This window comes from Equus caballus, chromosome 8 (assembly GCF_041296265.1).
Source record: "Equus caballus isolate H_3958 breed thoroughbred chromosome 8, TB-T2T, whole genome shotgun sequence".
Lineage (NCBI taxonomy): Eukaryota > Metazoa > Chordata > Mammalia > Perissodactyla > Equidae > Equus > Equus caballus.
The window spans coordinates 14436262-14454114 of NC_091691.1; the positions used below are offsets into that span (position 1 = coordinate 14436262).

Consider the following 17853-nt stretch of genomic DNA (forward strand, 5'->3'; position numbering starts at 1 on the left):
TCGCCCTGTCTCGAGACCCACAATTTAATCACCCCCATAACTTAACCACAGAGCATTGAAGGAATCGGAGAAGACAAACGACTTACCCAAGGCCACACAGCCTGTCATTGGCTGAAACGGAGCTCCCATTCCTAAAGGAAATCCAAAATAGGCAGAGCTTGGACTTCCGGAGAATCCTTCGCGTCTCTGAAGCTTCCTGTGGTTTGACAGCCTCTGTGGCGGGCGCAGGTTAGCATCCTATGACCAGGGGGACTGAGGAAGCTTCAGGCAGAGGGTTAGGAACCCGTGAGCGCTAACGATGGAAACGGATACCAAGGGGTGTGGAATTAAGACATAAGTTCATCTACACTGGGGTGGGCCAATCCCTGGGACAGGATGGGGCGGACCGGGACCAGCCCCCAGCCTCCAGGGCCCGCTGGGGACTTTTGCCCGAGGACAGAGTGGGATGGACCAGGCAAAGCCCCTCCCCGGGTCCAGGGCAGGCATTGCTAATCGATCACCGCGCTCTTTCCAGCCAGGCCGGGATGCGGCCTGAGATGCCCTTTGACACAGAGCTCCAGGATTCCAGGACCAGCCAGCGGCAGCGGGGCGTCGATGGAGCTCATGGAGCATCTTGGAACTACACACGGTTTCCCAGGGAGTAAACGGAGGCCCCTCCGCATGCCCCGGGGGCACCGCGCTCGCAGGCCCCGTATCCCCATGTCAGGACTTAAAGAGTTTGGAATCTGTTATTTTTTTTAAAAATCCCAACTCCTTTTCACTCGAAGCAAGGAAAAGCCAAACTTCTCAGCCGTGTTCAGAATGGTGGCCGGAGACCTGCGGCTTCTGATCGGCCGGGGCGTCCCGAGGCCCCTGCTCCTCCCTGTGGACCCCGTGGGGCTGTGCCTCCCGCCTCCATCTCGCACGCAGGGGCCTGGCCTGCAGTCCGGCATCCTCGCTCTGCCGCTGGTGGAACCCGCACCTCATCACAGCCTCTGGCTGGCTCGGGAGGCAGCAGGAGGCCGGCTCCAAGCACCCGTGCAGCGCCTGCTCACCGCCCCCCTTCCAGGATTCCCGCCGGCCTGCTCTTCGCACAGGCTGCTTCCTCCCCTCCTCCTCCTCCTCTTCCGCCCCTGCCTCCTTCCCCGTTTTCTCCTCCTCCGTCCACAGCAGGTGAGGAAACTGAGGCTCAGAGAGGTGAAAGCACTTGCCCAGCTCACACAGCTCACGGTGGTGGAGACGGGGATTCCATCAAATCCATCCCGTCTGGTCCCAGCACCTCCGTTTTCCATCACTGTTCGCTGGAGGGACGCGGGGGTGTGTTCCAGGATCCAGAACATATCCCTGATGGAAACGCGTGTATCCGTGGGTCTCAGACTTGAGCGAGCACCAGAATCCCCTGGCAGCTCGTTAGCGCACAGCCGTCTGGGCCTCCCCGAGAGGGGTGATCCGGCAGGTCTGCGGTGGGGCCTGACCGTCCGCCTTTCTGACGAGCTCCCCAGTGACGCTGCGGCTGTTGGCCCGGAAACCGCGCCCTGAGAACTGCGGGTCTCTAGTCACGATGAACCTTTACATGGTGGTGTGTAGGGTCCCCGTTGCATTGTGGGAATAACCTGTCCCGTGGACCAGGAGACTTTGGGACGGCTGCTCTGCTGCTAACTGTGGGGTGACCTCGGGCGAGTCCCTTGCTTTCTCTGGATCCAGTGTTCCCATCTGCAGTCAGGGTGTGGATGAAATGCTCTTAGGCCCCTGGGCAAACCTGGCAGAGTGGGGAGGAGAGGGGTTTGGAGTCAGGCTGGCTCTGACTTCTGACTCTAGGGAGCTGTGTGACCTTAGGCAAGTGACTTAACCTCTCTGTGCTTCCAGTTATTATCTTTGAAATGAAAGAGTTAGACTAGATGGTTTCTAAGTGTAAATCTGTCTTACTTAAGGGTTGAGGATTGTGGGGAGAGGAAGGTGAGCTTTTAAGGCTCCTCGGATGGTAAAGGACATGTTTCTCCACCTGCGCAAGCCTTTGAGGCTCAAAGAAGAGGAAGTGTCCCTCCTTCCCTCCCTCCCTCCTCTCTGTTTCTTTCTTTCCCCTCTCCGCTCTCTTCTCTTCCCTCCCTCCCTCCTCTCTCTCCGTTACCTTCTTCCTTCTGCTCCCCCCGCCGCCCTCCCCTCTCTTTCCCTTTCTACACAAGTTATTTTCAGCAGCCTCGACTTTGGAATCAGACAGACCTGGGTTCAATCACGCCTCACCATCTGGGGGCCTTTTTCCCGTCCGTGGCCCCAGCATACTCATCTGTAAAATGGGCGAGTGGCCCTCCTGCGGCATTGCTGGAGGTCCCATGACTTACTCCACGGGAAGCACTAGGCACAGGGCCGTGTGCACAGTGGGCCCTTCTGTTACTTCTAAGAGCCCGGCTCCGGAGCCAGACAGCCTGGTGGGAATCCCAGCTCTGCCACCTACCAGCTGTGTGGCCTTGTGGGACTGACTTAACCTTTCTGTGCCCCGATTTCCTCATCCGTGAAACGAGGGCAGAAATAGTATGTACTTCCTAGGGTTCCAGGATGATTAAGTACCAAGTGCCTAGCACCCTGCCTGGCTGTCAGCTATTTTGATTATTTTGCTGCTGATGGCGATGATGTCACAGTAATGCAGGCGATGAGCCAGGCACCGTGCTTTGTGCTGGGGACAGAGCAGGGGACAAAATACAGTCCCTTCCCCGGGGAATTCCCAGGGCAAGGGAGAGAGACCCCACAACAGCAGGGACAGCACTGCATCAGTGCCAAGATGGGGGGAGCCCCAGGGCCGAGGGGAGCCCAGAGCAGCCCCCAAGGGGCGGGGAAGTCTTCCCCTCGAGGTGGCCCCCAGGCTGAGACCTGAAGAGCATGCAGGCAACCCTCTGAATAATAAATATGCTCATAGGAATTTTGTGTAAGAAAATAATTGAACAAGTGTGAAATGGTGTGTTTATCACAGTCACAAAGTTGAAAATAACCTTCACCAAAAAACTAAATAAACTGTGGTGCATCTATTTAATGAAATAGCTGTTAAAACAGAGTCGGGTATGTATTATATATATATGTATACATACACCTTGTCATTGATGAAAAAGCAGGTTGCCGTATGGTATGTATACTATGACTGAGCCATTTTGCATTTATATAAAATATATATATGGATGTGTGTGTGTTCATAAAAGGTGTTAATGATATTTGTCTCTAGGGCGCAGAGTTTGGGTTGAAAACAGACTTTATATTTAAAGAGCAAAGGGTCTGAATGAAACTAAAGGTTTTGATGTATTTTGTCTCAGAGCTCTCGGGAAATGGTGTATCAATGTATATTCCACTTACATATAAGATTTTTGCTTGCCTATAACATTTACTAAAATCAAACATTATAAAACATTTTAATCTTTGTTCATTTGATAATTTAAAAAAATCTCATTGCTGTTGTAATTTGCAAAAAAAAAAAAAGAGAGAGAGAGAGAGCGCAGGAGGTCATCAGGGCACAATTAGGGGCAGGAAGGGCGGCCAGGTGGAAGGAACAGCACGCACAGGGCTGGGGTGAGGCGGCGGCCAGGGCGGTGGGATATCCGGCAGCCAGTCTCGCCGGCCGTCTGGAGCTCCCGAGGCCCTTGCAGGGAGCGGGCGCCTTCTCCCAGCCGCGGGGCTGCATGTGCTCCTTGTTTGCGCTCAGACGTGGGCACTGCTCCCAGCTGGGCTTGGCCGCCAGAGGGGAGGGTCGTCCTGAGCTGGCCTTGCCACCAGCCACCACCCACGAGCCTGGTCCCGGGCTGGCAGAGGCCCCCACTCCGTGCAGCTGGCCACCCCCGCCCTCGGTCAGCCCAATTTCCTGCCCCTCCCTCCCGCTCTCCTGCCTCCAGCTGTTTCTCTGGCAGAGTTCTGTCTCATTCGGGACAGCAGCCCCAGCAAGCAGGGAGCTCAGCACAGAACGGGGCCTCCCTGGGAGCCTCCAAAGGGCATGAGGGTGTTCTAGGCTGGGCTGCCCTCCGGGAGAGTTCAAGGGATCTTGAATGAATGAATGAACTACTTTCTGGGCAAACAGCCGCAGTCAGAGAACCGGGCGACTGGGAGAGAGAAGTCGAGGGACACGGGTCTCCTGCACAGCCTGGAGTGGCCTGAAGTGAGGGGAACCCTCTGGAAGACCTGGGCGAGACCAGCCACAAGGTATCATGCTTGGCTTTGACATGACCCCAGGGGCCATGAGAGGGCAATGCTAGTAGAGACAGAAGTTTTTTGGTTCTTCTTAAAATTCAGTTTTCATCAAAATGAACACAGTTCTACTATGATGCTCAGATTTCCAAAGTAATGCGTACTAATTGTAAAACATAGCAAGGTGACCCCAGTTTTCAAAGCAGTGAGCTCAGCGTTTTCCGTAGTCACTCTGTGAATGCTCACAGCAACCCTGCAAGGGAGGTGGTTTCGTTGTCTTCAGTCTACCGGTGAAGAAACGAAACCTCAGAGAGGGCAAGGCACCAGCTCAGGGCTGCAGAGACGGTAAGCTGGGGCGGGGGGTGTGTGTGAGATTGGAATGAAATGGACTGCACAGCCCACCTTCTTAGCCGCTGGGCTGTACCTCCTCTTAGGAGGGGGTGCTGACCCAGAGGTGGCCTTTCAGGTGCCTCTCTCCATCGCTCACACCCTCGCTCACTCACTAAGTTACCTGTGATGTTTGCTGAGTGCCTCCAATGGACCTGACCCATATAAGTTTATAAATGTGGATACCCACATGCATTTATCCAACATTTATCTTGTTGGGTAACTTCCCTTCCTTCTTTTTTTTTTTTCATTATTATAAACAGTGTTTCAATGACCGCTCTCGTAAATCATCTTTGCATGAGTGTCCGACAGATATGTTTCCAGAGGTGACATCGCTGGGTCAAGGTTCGCCTGTTTTTAAGGCTCTTGAGGCTTTTGGGCACATTGTCCCCAGAGCGTGTGCCGGCCTGCACTCCCCTGTGCCAATTTGGGGTGTGACATTCTCATGGCCTCATGCACCGGCTGCTAACTATCTCCTAAAACTTCCCTGATGAGAAAGGTGAGCATAATGTCTGGCTGCTTCATTTAACATTTCTTTGTTTGTGCCGATGATCTTTTATAACCTTATTGTTGCCTTTTCTGATTATTGTGTTCAAGTCCATTCTCTTTGTTTTCCTCTTGGCATGTTGATCTTTTTCTTATTGACATTTAAGAGTTCTTTGTATATGAAGGATAGGAACCCTTTGCCAGTGTTATCTGTTGAAAATATTCCATTCTTCCTTCTGCTTTCAGACTAGCACATTTTGAGTGGGTGAGCCATACACACCAGTTTTGGGGGAAAATTTCAAAGAAACAACACATCATAGGGACTGAGTAACTGCTACTTGATGTAAGTCTGGTCAGTTGGACCTGTGTGGTTCAGAGAGGCCAGTGGGGAAGTGGCCAGGCCCTGCGTCTGCCTTCTCTTTCCATTAAGAGGCCTGGTCCCCAACTTCCCTTTTGGCATTGCCCACGCCCTTGTCAAGACCAGTCTTCCCTGTGGTTCTTGCTGTCTCTCCTGCTTTCTCCAGACTTGATCAAAGGAAGGGCTCTGCTAAATGCCTCGGTGGCTGAGATGAACAGGACTGGCTAATCCAGGCCTCCAGGAGGGGGAGGTGGGTGGCTGGGCATTTTCTTAAGAAAGAAGGTTTAACTTAAACCAGTGATGTTCAAGTGGTGGGGTGTCAGGCCCCGAGAAGCCCATGGCAAGACTTATCTGTTGGTACACAGGGACCTTCTCTGGATTCTTCCAAAACTTCAGGGAGTAGATGAACTTGACTTTGGGCAAGTTGCTCCCCTCTCTGGCTTGACCCCTTCTGATAAGATCCCCCCAGTTGGGTCAAGGCCTGTCCACTAGGCTGTCTCAGGGTCCGTTCTTCCCCCGTCATGGTGCCCATTACATTGTGTTGTAATTGTTGGTTATCTTGTCTGTCTCGCCTACTAGCCTGGGGGCTCCTTGAGGCCAGACTTGGGGTGTTATTCTCTCTGAGTCTTCAGTCCCCTGCATAAGATCTCACAATAGCAGGTGCTCAGTAAATGCTCATTGAATGAATAAAGTAACCAGGCCTCGGTTTCACCATCTGTCAAATGGGATGGTAGGGAGGTGGATTCATCTCTTGGATGTTTACTTAATAATGCCTCTCAGTTTGCAAACCACGTTATTGTGATGGTACAAGAAAACCAAAAGCCTGTGTCATGCTCTTGGAGCTATGCTGCGTGGGTGCAGTTATCACCGCCAGTTTCAAGGCTATGAAGTAGACTCAGGGCTTCTGAAGTGCAACCCTGGGTCCACTGACATCAGAATAATCATGAATGCTTCTTAAAGCGTCAGTTTTTTGAATCAGAATCTCTGAGGGTGAGGCTTGGGAGTCTGCATTTTGGACCAGCTCCCCTGGATGATTCTGATGCACCCCAAAACTTGAGAACCACTGGGCTAGAGTACTCGAACGTCTTTTCTCTTTGCCCTTTGTCCAGGTTTCTGGATTCTTGGCTGCACACTGAGGTCCCTTTTTTTCCTTTCTAAGCAAATATTTGTGTACTTCTGTGAGTCCGCATGTCCTGTGTCAGCAGCTGAGGCCAGGAGGCATGGCAGAGAAGAAGTGAAACTTCGTCTTGTAGAACCACAGAGCGTCAGATCATGTTAGCAATCGTTCAGTCTGCTGGCTTTGAAATTATTTTAAGCCACAGAAACCTTTCCTCTAATGAAAATATGTAGAGAAGTGCAATTTGGAAACAGATAAAAGTGGTGTTATTCTGGTTGAAACAGAAGCAGAAGACTCTAGACTCCAGCTCACTGAACCTCACTCTCATTGCTGAAGGGCCTCTAAGAACACTTATTTGAAAACTGCACATCTACTCCAAATTTTTAAGATACCAAAGTTCTTGACCTTTGCTGAATTTGCTGTGTGACCTTGGGCAAGGTAATGTCACTCTCTGGCTATAATCGTCTCATTGGTAAATAAGGCAGTTGAATGTTGTATTAGTTAGGATAGTGGCTGCAATAACAAATAGACCCAGACATGTAGAAGGGCTCAAACAAAACAGATGTTTATGGTAAGGCAGTTATTTCTGAATGGAGGGTACCCTCTTCCACACAGCAATTCAGTGACCCGTCTCATGACCCTGACTATTCCCTTGGACATTATCACTGATGAAAGACAGCAGGGCAGTGGCATTTTGCTTCCTGACTGCCTTCTGCCCCATGTGAGAACCTGTCATGTGGCCAATCGAGTTGCAAAGGAGGCTGGGAAATGTAGTTTTTGGCAAGGGCAGTTCTTTCCCAGCTACAGCGGTGTACTGTGGGTGGGGAGCGGGCACTTTTGTGGACAGCTAGCTGTCTTTGCCACAAATGTGGTGACATCTTGGCTCTCTTCCATTCTCTGATTCTAAGGCTAAATTTTCTTTAGTCGATCTTGAAGTTAACATGATAATCTGGATCCACAAGTGCTTTCCTATCCTCAAGAAAATCCCCATAAAATATATTAAGTAAATTCCTGCCTTATAGGTCCCTAAACATGGATTTACCTGGCACTTAGGCAATTCTCTTTCCCTCATAGAAAAAGGAAATACAAATAACGATTTTACTGAGCATGGCACATTTATAGAGCCAACGATGATCATATCCATTATTTCATTGGGTCTTCCTACAACCCTACATGGAAAGCCTTCAGGATTATCATCCGCATTTCATGGATGAAGAAAATGAAGCACAGAGAGGTAAAGGGACTTGCCCAAGGTCACAGAGCAGATAAGCAAAAAAACTGGGATTTGAACTCAGAAAATCCTACTCCTGTCCTAGGGTCCCATTGCACGTTGGAGTGTGTGTGCGTGCAAGTGTGTGTGTGTGTGCATGTATGTGTGTGGTTAGGCTAGGGGCTTTCCTTGGGCTGTATTCCCCCGGGACTGGGCATAAGGGAAGTGGGAGTGCAAGAGTCATTGCCCAGGTCCCTAGAATAAGCCCAGCTTGCTGATCAGAAGGCAGCTGGGTGTTCGTGCTGGCCTGGTCAGCCCAATGTGGCTAAGTGTTATAGCCACTGGCCAGAAAAAAGAGAAAGAGATGGCACGTGAGGACCCAGACTGACGGCCTCTGGGTCCTGGATGATGCCGAGGCTTTGACTGGGCCAGGCGTGCGGTGCGTGTTATGGAACAATTTCCTGTGTGAAGAGTGAAAGCTGAACCAATGTGAGAACTGAAGATGAATCAGGCTCAGTTCCTCTTCTTAAGGCCATCGAGGGAGAGGAGGCAAACTTGTAACAAGTACTTTTATTCATTCACTCAACAAACATTTATTAGCACCAGCTATGTGTCTGGTGTTTCACGGATAGAATGATGAAAAAGGCAGGATCCCTGCCTTCATGGAACTGTGGAAGGGCCTCTGGATACTTCCGTTTGCCTCCATTTTAGAGACGATGAAAGCGGGGCCCGGGTTGGTCAAGTGACATTCCCAAGGTCATTTGGTGGGATTAGGACCTGGGGCTCTTGGTTCCCAGGCCAGGACTCTATGCCCCTGGCTGAAGGGGAGGCCCTAGTCCAGGCCTGGGATGCAGGTGCTGTGATTTGGCAGCCACTTTGTGCTGCTTCTGGACTCCAGGACATGCTGGTTTCAGGCAAAATTAGGAAACCAGTTAATCTGCTTTTCTTTGGAACCTCTATATTTTTGCAGTGATGGGCACAAGCATGGCAGAGAAAGAGAAGAATTTCTTGCCCTGCTGGATGGAACCAAGAGGCAGTAATTCCACACAGTGTGATCAAAGAAAGAAATACTACCTCCTGGTTGGCATCGGTTGACAGCACAACATGGTCATAGACTCCACAGCCAACCGCCCTGGAGTTCAGATCCCGTCTCTGCCCCTTAACCTCCTGCCACCACAGTGTCCTCATCTGTAAGGTGGGGATACTGTCGGTGCCTACTTTATAGAGTTGTTGTGGATTTAGATGAGTTAATATACATCAAGCACTGAGAACAGCACATGGTCAACCCATCGAAGGCATTTCTATTTTTATTTTCAGGCAAGCAGGCATTGAAATTCACCTTTGCACGTCTGGCTTGATGTGGGCATCTGGTGCCTTGTGACCTCAGGTTCCCAGGCTGGGAAAGGTCATTTCAATCTTCTGGCTTCCTGCCTCGCCTGGTGGAGAAGTCCCGGGGTCCAGTGGTGGGGGCGGGGGGCGGGGGGGGGGGTGGCTCCACCCACCATCTAGGCGCTCTGGCAACCTTGAAAGTTCCAGCAGCTGACTCAGCTGGGATGTCAGCTGCTGTCTAGGCAGAATGTCAGAATCGGTTCTGCTTTCTTAGGATACATGACTTGGGTCCTCTGATCTTAGCCCTGGGCTCGTGCTCTTGTGCAAGGGGGTGGGTGGGTGGGGCGATGGGTGCAAGAAGCGCCGGGTTTTTCCTTCTGGGGATCAGAGGTCAGAGAACAGGAGGGCCGGTGGGAAGCGGGTGTGGTGCAGCCAGGCCGACCTGGGTTCTAGTCCTGACTTTGGCACCAGCCACCTGTGTGAGCTCCAGCGACTCGCATAAGCTCTCTGACCCCTGTTTCCTCTTGTCTCGGACTTCCTGAGAGCTTCTGCAGAGCTCAATAAATGACCTGGGGCGGTGATTAAGGACGAGGGCCGGGCCGTTTGAAAATACATCCATGCTATTATCAGAGCTTGTGTGAACAGTTGTCAGAATCTGTGAATTCCTGAGCGTGAGATGAAGTCAGAGCTCAGATAGCCAGTGGATAAGTTTCCTGTTTCCGTTATAACAATCACCACAAACTTAGTGGCTTAAAACAACACACGTTTATTATCTTAAAATTCTGGAGGTCAGAAGTCCAAAGGAATTTCATGGGGTTAAAATCAAGGTGTCAGCAAGATCGCATTCCTTCTGGAGGCCCTCGGGGGAGAATTCATTTCCTTGTCTTTTCCGCCGTCTAGAGGCCGCCCCGTTGGTTGATTCATGGCCCCTGCCTCCATCTTTGAAGCTGGCAGCAGTGAGCCTCCTCACACGGGATCACTGGGTGTCCTGCCCCCCTCTTTCATTTATAAGGACCTGTGCAGTGACTTTGGGCCGCTCAGATTATTCGGGATAATCGCCCCATCTTGAGATCCTTCACTTAATCACACCTGCAGAGTCCCTTTTGCCATGCCAGGTAGCATGTTCTCAGGTTCTGGGGGTCAGGACGTGGCCGTCTTTGGGGGCCCGTTATTCTGCCCACCACAGTGAGGGGTATCTCAAACATTGACCTGCGTCTATTTGTTTCCTGAATTTGGGCATTGAGGGCCCAGATGGCCATCCTTGTATTTACAGTGGCTCATCGGGGCACGGACCAATCAGAACAGATGCAGGTGTAGCAACCCACGAGGCTGTCCCAGCACGTATGGAGTGGTTATCAAGCTTGGCTGAGGCCCCAGGCTTTGGCATCATTCAGGCTGGATTCAAGCCCCTGCTCCACTTCTTACAAATCTCCTGGCTCTGAGCAAGTGAGTTTTCTCACCCGTGAGATGGGATGGCCTTATGCTTTCCACAGGTGGTGGTTAGGAGGAAATGAGAGCGTGGTTAGGAGGAAATGAGAGCGCTCGAGTTAGGTGCTTAGCGTGGCACCTGGAACCTGGTGAAGGGCTCGACATGAACCAGGGGTCCCCGGGTCTCCACGTTGGACACTGGCCATTTCTAGACACCCTCTGTTTCTGCCCCATGCTGGGGAGAGGTTCTGGCCTGGCTCACGGGCTGCAAGGAGCAGAGCTCCCTCCTATTCTCTTGAAGGAAGAGAGTTCATCGTTGAGGATGTGTGTGCAACTGGGGGGTGGGGCGGACAGGTCCTAGCCAGGCTTGTGTTCGCCCAGAAGATTCCCAGGAGCTGAGGTGTCTCGAGGCAGGGGCTGTCTCTGTCCCCTCGGCTGCAAGACCCTGCAGCTCCCGGTTCTGCTGTTCTCCTGTCACTGTGGCCCAGTTTCCTCCAGTCCTGTCTCTGTCTGAGTTTCTCTTTGAATTGGATTGACACTGACCTTGACATTCTCTAACCCAGGGATGGAGTTCCACACGCCTCACTCATGGGCGGTGGCCGACGTCACGAATCCAGTCGTGTCTCTCCCTCCAGCTGAACCCAAAGGTTTCAGTTATTTATCTCCGTGTATGAAACCACTCCAAAGCGTAGGGGCTTGAGAGGACTCACCTATTCACCATTCTGTAACTGGGCAGAGTTCTGCAGTGATGGCCATTTTGTTCCATATGGTGTGGGTTGGGTCACTCACGGGTTGCATTCAGCTGGGAGCTCGGCTGGGGCTTGGATGTGTAAGATGGTCTCGCATCCCCCTGGGACTCCTGCTGTCTCTCTCCGTGTGGCAGGACCGCCCAGACTTCTCCCCCTGGAGACTCAGGGCTCCAAAGGGTGAGAGCAGGAGCCGCCGGGCTTCTCGAGACCCAGGCCTGGGGCTGGTACAGCGTCACTTTTGCCACATTATGTTGGTCACAGCAAATCACCAGCCCAGCCCCGATTCAGAGGGAGGTGAAACAGAGTCTACGTCTTGGTAGGGGGAGTGACATGCGTCTGTAGAGGGGGCGATGTCAGAACCCATCTTTAAAGACTTGACCTTAAAGTCTGATTGGTGGCAGTGGTCACCTGAGATAATCATTGGTCATTCCTGCGAGTCTTAGTCCGTTCGGGCTGCTGTCACAAAATGCCTCAGACGGGGTGGCTTCTAAATGGCAGAAATTCATTGCTCCCTGTTCTGGAGGCTGGAAGTCTGAGGTCAGGGCCTGGTGAGGGCCCTCTTCTGGGTCGCAGACTTCTTGCTGTGTCCTCAGATGCTGAAAGGGGCAAGGGAGCTCTCTGGGGCTTCTTTTATAAGAGAACTAATCCCATTCGCGAGGGCTCCCCCCTCACGACCCCCTCACCTCCCAAAGGCCCCGCCTCCTAATACCATCACCTTAGGGGTTAGGACTGCAACATATGGATTTAGCAGGGTAGACGGGAACATTGAGATCGCAGCGCTGAGTCAGTCCACACTTGCACTTTTCAGATGGGAAAACTGCAGCTGAGGAAGTGAGAGGGACTTGTCTAAAGGAGCAGAGGGAGGGAGTGGGAGAGCTGGGATAGAGCCTCCTTGCCCCCCAGCAGCATCTGCTGAGCACCTGCTGTGTGCCGGGAGCATGGGATACAGGAAGAGACAAGCCCAGCCCTCAGGGGCTCCCAGCTGCGCAGGAAGACGAGTGTGTGACCAGAGTGGGGCGTTCAGCCGGAGGGTCGGCTTGAACAGCAGGATGCCCGGGCCAGCTGCTCCTGAGTCACATCACCCATGACGATTCTGTCCATCATCCATGCAGTGCCGTAGGTGAACCCTGGGCCGTTCTGACCGAGAGCTTACGGTTAAATGCACTCAAGTTCGTGCCTGACTGGTGCATTCAGGGTGCAGTCCTACGGGAGCAAAGGGGGTGGCTTTGATCTGGGAAGTGTCAGGAAATAGTGCCTGGAGAAGGAAACATGGGTTTGAGCTGGTTCCAAGGTTGAGCAGGCCTTGAGTGCCTGGAGGAGAAGTTGGCCAGAAATCAAAGATGCTCTCCAGGCGAGGAGAGCAAGCAGCGTGAGCAGAGCTCGGAAGTTTGATGAGCGAGGGGTGTCTGGTGCGGTGGGTGGAAGCAGGGAGTGGCTGGAGGGAGTCTGGATGTTCTGTGGGGCCTTGAAGGTCTCATCCAATCTTCTGGGTGGTCTAAGATTCCCCATTTCACCGGAACAGCATCCTGTTGTCCCCAGGCCTCGCCCTCTCCAAACTCGTGCTTAACCTCGAACATTTGGACAGTCGAAGATTCCAGACGATCCCAAGCTAATTGAGTCTGAAATTCCAACTTGGCAGAGGGCATGTCAGTTTGTGGTTTCCTCTCCTGGATTGTCTGGTCCGTAAACCAGGTCGGAGGGGAGAATATTTCTTTGCGTTGGTGGCTTTCTGGACTGAGGGATGAGCCCCCTCTCTCGTCAGGCCCAGAACTTGCTGACTGATGTAGGCACACTTTGGGAGAAATGAAGAATTTCCTCCAGGGTTAAAGAAAGTTAATTTCAGACGGCACCTGTGGTCAGCCCGTGACGTGTTTACTGAGGGGACAGTGGTCCCCACTGCCCGCTGGAGCTGGACTGAGCCGGGCTGGGCATCAAGGGGTCCACTGGCTCCCCAGCCGAAGGGGAGGTACAGCCGACTGATGTCACGAGCGGGTCTTCAGGGAGAGCGGGCAATTCTCAGTCTCTTTTATGACAGACTGGACTCACAGGGGGTCTCATCAACTGTCAGGGATTTGGGTCACGAAGAAAAAGGGCATCCCTGGAGTAAAAAAGGAACGGCCACCCACTGTGTAGAAGCAGGAACTCCACCAGCTCGCAGACCTGTTTTGAGATCCGTTTCTGCCACCTCCTGGCTCTGACACCTGGGAGAGGTCACTTAACTGCTCTGTGCCTCAGTTTCCCCCACTGTAAATTGGGGATCATGGAAGGGCTTTCCTCATAGGGGTGTTATTGTGTGGCTTACATGAAATCACATGTGGCTCAGAGTCGGGGCTGAAAACCAAAATGTGGCCCTGGAGCGAGGGGGCTGGCTGCGGGGATGGAGGAGCGGTAGGGACTGGAAGTCCTGAGTCACGAGAGGCTGGGAAACGCCAGGTGTGGACCGTACCAGGGGCGTAGCTCGGCCCAGGCTGCCCGTCCATCTCCTGCGTTGGCCTGAAAACTTGGCAGGGCCAAGGTGGGGACCTTGGGCCACCAGCCTCTCTGTTCCTGGGGTGAGTAGGGCCTGTCTGGCGTAAATGGGCCTTTCTTTTTCTGTTTTAACCTCTCCTCCCGTGAAAAGCCTCAGACGTGAAGGAAATCAGAGAAACAAGGTCTGGGGAAGGGAGGGCAGCTTCCGGAGCCTGCCTGGGTGAGGGCCCCCCCATCGCTGGTTCCTGGGGGCCTGGGGGTGGTTCACGGGGTTGGGACCCTGGGCCTCCTCCTGCCCGCTGGGCTGGCCCCTACTCCAGCTTTCTGCTCGCTCCTCCTTCTCAGCCCTCTCGCAGCTCTGGCGTCTCACGTTTTCCAGGAGGCTGGGGAGCCAGCACCCCGTCCCCCTCCCTCCTTCCTCCTTCGAGAGCCTTCTGTGTTGTTTCCACTGCCTGTTTTCACTTGCAGAGTCCAGGCTGGGCTTCTGCCCAGACCTTCCCGCCACCAAGATTGTCTTCTGGGGCTGGTCACTCTGGACGGATCCCGGCAGACTCATTAGAGATGTGCGAGGTGGGGCAAACGGTCCCATATGACCGCCGAGGAGACCGAGGCCCAGAGAGAGGATGCGTGCGCACGCGCTCCTTCGTCCTCTAACCCAGGACGCCTTTGTTGCCAGTCTCCCTCTGTCTGTGAAATGCACCTGCCTCCGGTGGTGTGAGCCCTTTGCCCGCTGTGGGGCCCTAAGCGTCATGACTCAGTTTGGAGTCACAGACCTCAGTTCGAATCCTGAGTCCCTTAGTGACCAGCTGGATGATCTCAGGTCGGCTTCTCTCTCTCGGCCTCAGTTTCCCCACTTGTAAATGAGAGCACTGACAGGATCTGTCCTGAGTAGTGTGGTGAGGGTTAAATGAGATAATCCACTTAAAAGTTTTGGCAGTGGACCCCATGCTCAGGAGGTCCCTGTAAAGTGGGCGTGCCTTAGGCTTCTGGGCACTTAAAAAGAGAGGGGGTGCATGCGAGGCCCTCGGTAAATACTTTCTGACGTGAGACTGGATTCTTTAATTGCCCCCTCTTGCTCCAACCCTCAGCCTGTTGGCAGCCATGTTTTCCTGTCCAAGATAAGGCTCAGAGACTGAGGATCAGAGAGGTTCGTTGGCTGCCTAAGGCCGCACAGCTCGTAACAATAGGAGACAGGCTCCTATAGTTGCCTGTACTCCAGAAGGCCCCTTCTCCAGAGCCCACTTACTCTCCCCATCTGTGATTTCCAGGCCTTTCCACTTTACCTACGCCACAGACCCTCCTTACTCCAGTTAGGGCCACCTCTTATATCTTTGCTAGCTCGATCAAGACTTATTAGTCTCATGCCCCATTCCCTCAAAAGCCCATTGTCATCCAGATGTCCAGTTGAAAACCAAAGCAATCAACTCTTTCACACTGAGGTGGTTGCAGCTGACGACAGCTTGCAGGAGTCGGGGTTGGTGAGCCTGGTGGCTTAAGCCAGCAGAATGTCCATGATGGTGGACGCTCTGTGGACACAAGGTGAGAGGAGCTTTTGGCCAGGCACCTTCCTGGTGGTAAATGAGCAGCAGCGTCCCCAGTGCAAGGACCCGAGGACAGGAAGTCACTGAGTCAATTCCCGAAGAGAAGTGTGTAGCTCCAACTTGTTCACACTTTCACCAGGCCTCTCTGTCCCTCCCTTTTCTGGTAGGTGGAGTGGCTGGAAATGGGCAGACTTTTTTTTTTTTACGTGAAAAAGCTGCGTGTCAGCAGAGCTCAGAGAAACAGGGCGAGCCTGGGAGGCTGTGGGGCAAGTGATGCAATCCTGGCACACCCTGTGTCTACACTGCCCTCGCGCTGGACTCCCACTTTCTGACAGAGCCCGTGGGCAGAGCCGGTTCCTCTGGCTGTGTCCTGTGTCCTGGATGAAGAGTCTGGGGTCCATGTCACCCTCTGCTGAGCTGGTAAAAGCATCTCCTCACTCCCGGGCGTGCCCTCCTTCCTGGAGCGGGCGGTGGAGCCGGTGCTGGGAGAGGAGGGGCCGGTGCCACCAGGCTGGGGATTGGTGTGGGGCGGAGCACGTTTGTCACCGTGTGTTTGAAGAGGCAGGACCGCGTGGCAGCCGAAGCTTCTAGAACCGGACCGCTTGGCTTCAATTTCCTCGACTTCCTAGCTGTGCGTCCTTGGTTTCCTCGTCTGGAAGGTGGGGTGGGAACGACATTGCCTCACGGGGTTTTGGGGTGGGGGCAGGAGACATGGATCTGGGGGAGACCACATTTTACTTTATTGTTTGTCTTTGTTTTTTTGGTATTTGCGACAGCCAGTTGTTGAAAGGAGAGAAGTGGAATTGGGGAAGTTGGAAGTGGGAGTCTGCGGAGGGGACGCGCTGAGCTGGGGGCCCGGCGCTCAGATGCACGGCATCCACTGTTTGTCGCTCGCCGTCCGCGTCCCCGGGCATGGGGCGGGTTACTGAGAAGCGCTGCCGCTCTCTGCTTCTCACCGTGCGGCTTCGTGCAAGGTGCTTCATCTCATCGAGAGGCGCGCTCGTGAAAACTGGGCGTGCATCAGTGCCCTCTTGAGTGGTTGAGGGTGTTGGGGTGAAGTCAGGTTCGCCCCTGGCCAGGGGCAGGGATGTTTCCGGAACCATCGGAAAGGCCTCTCTGGGCATCACCTGGCTTCCCCAGGGGTGGTGGTGGCCAGCCTGCATCTCCCCTAGGATGACACATGGAAAATGCTGGGGCATCATGAGTCGCCTTCCTCAAGGGTCTGCAAAGCTCTGGGGTTCTGTGTTGTCGCCCCAGACCTGGGGCGCAGAGCAAGGTCACTGTGAGGAGCAGGGTCAAGGGCTGGCTGCCTGGCCCTTGTCGTCTCAGTGTGACCCCTCTTGCCCGTCTCCCTCCTCCCTCCTGCTCTTCCCTCCTCCCTGCCTTCTTCTGCAGCCAGTGCCCTGAGCCTTCCAGAGGCTGAGTGGAGCATCTTTGGGCAAAACGAACGGTTTACCTGTCTCCAGGGGAGGGGTCCGTGAGGCCCCAGGTGCCGGCTGGGTTCTTGGTGGTTCTTTCCCCCGGCTGTGGTCAGGGGCGATGCTGTGGAAGGAGGCGGGTCTCGGCTGTCCAGAAAACCTGCCCGGGTGCCCACACCCCTGCGCCTGGGGCATCCTGGGTGCTCCGAAAACCGTAGTGAGGGAACGGACAGAGGAGCCCCGACAGCAGAGGGCGCCCCTCGTGCTTTGAGGAACAGGATCCGGGCAACGTCTGGAGCCCCCTCCTTCCCTCAGAGAAAACCGAACCCTCACTCAAGTTATTTTGAGGTCCTGTGCTTTATTTTTAAAACACGTAAAATTATTTGGAGGGCATAGGCTTTGTTTAAAAAAAAATAAACGCACAGGAATTTTGTGGTGCCATAATATTCCCGTACATTTAAAGACAAAAACTGTAGCCCTCAGAAATCTTTGGCCCTTGTCTGTGCTCTGGATTCCTGTCTCTGTGGCTCATTTGGAGAAACTTGCAGTAAAGAATGCATGGATGGTCAGGCCTGACACGGGCGCTCATAGACGACTGAGTCCTCCTCCCCTCGCCTCTTCACTGTGTACATGAGGAAATAGAGGCACAGAAAGGTTAAGTGACTTGCCCAAGGTCACACAGCTGGTAAGCAACAGAGCCAGAGTTTGAACCCAGACAACTTTAACCACAATTGCAAAGGTGCCACTGTGGTGAGCCGTGTTCCCGGATGCTGCCCTACATCTGTGGCTGGGAAGCCAGAGCATGTTTCCTGGACAGCTGAGACCCACATCCTTTCACAGCTTCGCCCCTGATCACGGCCGGCTCCCAGAGGGAAGAAGCAGCAAGAACCCAGCCAGCACCTAGGGCCTCGAAGCCCCTTCCAGTGGGGACAGGATAGTGCTTGGTTTTGCTCAAAGATGCAAACTTTGGGGCCCCCAGCTGGAGTCCCAGAGCTCTGGTGTACGGATCCCTCAGTCTCTCTGGAGCTGGAAATCTCCCCAGTGCCTCTCATCTGAAGCACTGGCTGTGGGGCCAGCCCTCTTTCTCCAGCCAGTTCAGCTTTTGCCACGTCGCCACCCCTGGCTCATGTGCCACTGTCTGTGAGGCAGCTGGGAGTTAGCGAGGGGCCTAGAACTCACTTCCAGAAAAGGAAACTGAGGCCCAAACATGATGTTAGAGAA

General features: G+C 53.5%; 1 protein-coding gene across 4 annotated transcripts in view; it reads left to right on the plus strand.

Moving 5' to 3' along the window:
• Positions 1-3586: 3586 nt before the first annotated feature.
• Positions 3587-17853, plus strand: part of CMKLR1 (chemerin chemokine-like receptor 1) — a 47983-nt gene continuing 33716 nt past the window's right edge. The window contains exons 1-2 of one of the 4 annotated variants that reach the window (XM_070275347.1): positions 3865-4155; positions 4791-5026. The gene's annotated coding sequence lies outside the window, so the exon portion shown is untranslated. Of the gene's footprint in view, positions 4156-4790; positions 5027-15448; positions 15874-17853 lie in introns of those variants that run through there. The other 3 variants (XM_005612512.4, XM_070275349.1, XM_005612510.4) reach the window with 3 other exon arrangements.